Source organism: Mus caroli, unplaced genomic scaffold (assembly GCF_978045245.1).
Source record: "Mus caroli unplaced genomic scaffold, Mus_caroli_1 scaffold_11, whole genome shotgun sequence".
Lineage (NCBI taxonomy): Eukaryota > Metazoa > Chordata > Mammalia > Rodentia > Muridae > Mus > Mus caroli.
In genome coordinates, this window is record NW_028227266.1 from 15975469 (window position 1) to 15978247 (window position 2779).

Sequence of the window (2779 nt, forward strand, 5' to 3'; positions counted from 1 at the left end):
TCTTCTACCTGTTTAGCAGTGTTTTCCTGTAATTCTTTAAGGGATTTTTGTGCTTCCTCTTTAATGTCTTCTACCTGTTTACCAGTGTTCTCCTGCAATTCTTTAAGGGATTTTTGTACTTCCTCTTTAATGTCTTCTACCTGTTTAGCAGTCTTCTCCTGCAATTCTTTAAGGGATTTTTGTGCTTCCTCTTTAATGTCTTCTACCTGTTTACCAGTGTTCTTTTGTATTTCTTTAAGTGTGTTATTAAAGTCCTTCTTGATGTCCTCTACCATCATCATGAGATATGCTTTTAGAACCAGGTCTAGCTTTTCTGGTGTGTTGGGGTGCCCTGGACTGGGCGAAGTTGGAGTGCTGGGTTCTGATGATGGTGAGTGGTCTTGGTTTCTGTTAGTAAGATTCTTACGTTTACCTTTCGCCATCTGGTAATCTCTGGGATTAGTTGTTATTGTTGTTACTGTTTAAAGATTGGAGCAGACTCTGTGTTCCACTCACCAGAAGTCTCAAAATCCTGTGGCGGGTGTCGTGGGTAGCTGGCGGGTGTCAGCTGACCCTGTGCTCTAGCTACCCAGGTGCTGTTCTGCAAAACAATCTTTACACCGATTATCACAAATAGATTATCCCCAAAATAATACTTAATGTAATAAATATTATGATTGTGATATAAAGAATAATTCTCAGTAATAACTATTTTGTTGATCAGAATCTAAAACAAATGTTTCAGTTCTCCAGTACTAAAAACTGTATCACATAGAAGCACTTTTGTTTCAGTAGTATCAATCCACTGTACAATTTTTCACAGTACCTACTTTTGAAAAATCAATGAAGAACAAATGACAAGATGCCAGCTGTAATTTTAGGGTTGCTTTCTGTATATTGTGCATAAAGTATGTGCTTTAAAATCTCAATTTAACTGATAAACATTAACCCTGACAATATAACTTTATCAAAAGATGTAGCTCAGTGATCACACATTTTAGTCATTTTAAAGACTACAGGAAACTAGACAATTCAGCTCATTATAATTCCACTTAATTTGAATTTCTCAAAAATGACACAGTCATGCTGCAGGATACATCACACAAGATAAAGTATTCTATAATCAATAAAGTTCTACAATGGAGGAACAACACTATCCATCAAGGAAATAATTGGATTGTTTCTGATGGAATCTCTCAAGGCACAGGTGATATATACCCCAAACCACATGTTCACCAAGTTGCTTAGAATCTAAGAAATAATTTTTCAATCCTCTGATAACCAATAATTCTATCACATGGATGAAGTTTGGCTCAGTGTGACCCCTACTATGTATAGAATACCAACAATTACTAATTTTAAGGAAACAGCAGAGAAAATATGACACCATGACACCTGTAATTTTAGAGTGCCTCTTTGTAAATTGTGGATAGAGCAAACATTATAAGAACTAAAGTAAGGGAGAGGGATTAGTCCAAAAAATATCTTTAAGGAAATCTTAACATGAATTGAAGTATACCAGTACACATTGGAGTCATTTAAGTGAGTACAGGAAAGTGAAGATCTTTTTCTGATTAGATTATTCTTAATTTGATTTTCTCTAAAATGAAACATCAATAGAACATAATACATCATATAAGATAAATGAGTCTACCAACAAGTTTCCTCAAGGATTCCTTCATTTCTCTATTTCTTAGACTATAGATAAATGGGTTGAGCAATGGTGGAACTACGCTGTACAACATTGAAGCCATTGCTGTGTTTCTAAGAGAATCTGTCACAGCAGAAGTGATGTAAACCCCAAAGCTTGTCCCATAGAACAAGGAAACCACAGACAGATGTGATGCACAGGTAGAAAAAGCTCTGTGCTTCCCTCCAAAAGATGGCATTCTCAAGTCTGATGACACAATATAAATATAAAAAAAAAATGATTCCACAGATAGGACCACCCCCAAAGACAAACCCTGAAACAAATATTAAAAAATTATTGAGAAATGTGTCAGAACAAGCAAGTTTGATAATCTGAGCCAGCTCACAGAAAAAGTGTGGGATTTCTAGGTCTGTGCAGAAGGAAAGCCTCAAGACCATTAGACTGTTAAGTAGGGCTTCCATAATACTAAAGAAAAGGGAGAATAGAACCATCAGGACACAGTAAATAGGGTTCATGATGACTGTGTACCTCAGGGGTTTGCAAATGGCTACATATCTATCATAGGCCATTACTGCCAGGAGAAAATTTTCCATGCCATCAAAAATTGAAACAAAGCAGATTTGAGAGAGACATTCTATATAACTTATGCTGTCATAATGGGCTTGAATGTTCACGAGCATTTTCAGGATTGTGACTGTACTATAACAGATGTCCTTAATTGAAAGAATAGAGAGGAAGAGGTACATGAGAGTGTGCAGTTGGAAGCCAGAGCTGATAGCCATGATGATAATCAGGTTTCCAAAAACTGTAATCAGATACATGGAGAGGAACATGGTGAAGATGAGGGGTAGCATTCTGAGATTGTCTGTCAATCCAAGCAGATGGAATTCTGAAACTGCTGTTTGGTTTTGCAGTTCCATAGTTTTGGTATAAACTTTTGAAGGGAGAAAGTAAAATCAAAATTGAATTCATGAACACCTTTGTAGGAATCACAAAGGTACCTCTTAGAATGGCATTAGAATAGCATTGACTATAATAATTCTGCTGATAAAAACCTGTATCATATTTTAAACACAGTGTATGTATCATAGTTGGTCACAGTATTTAAACTACTCCAAAAACTTCTCTCCATTGTGTGAAAAATCAAGA

At 36.0% G+C, this 2779-nt stretch overlaps 1 pseudogene; it reads right to left on the minus strand.

Annotated features, from left to right (window-relative positions):
* Positions 1 to 1610: 1610 nt before the first annotated feature.
* Positions 1611 to 2550, minus strand: LOC110288833 (olfactory receptor 7G2-like; annotated as a pseudogene).
* Positions 2551 to 2779: the final 229 nt, after the last annotated feature.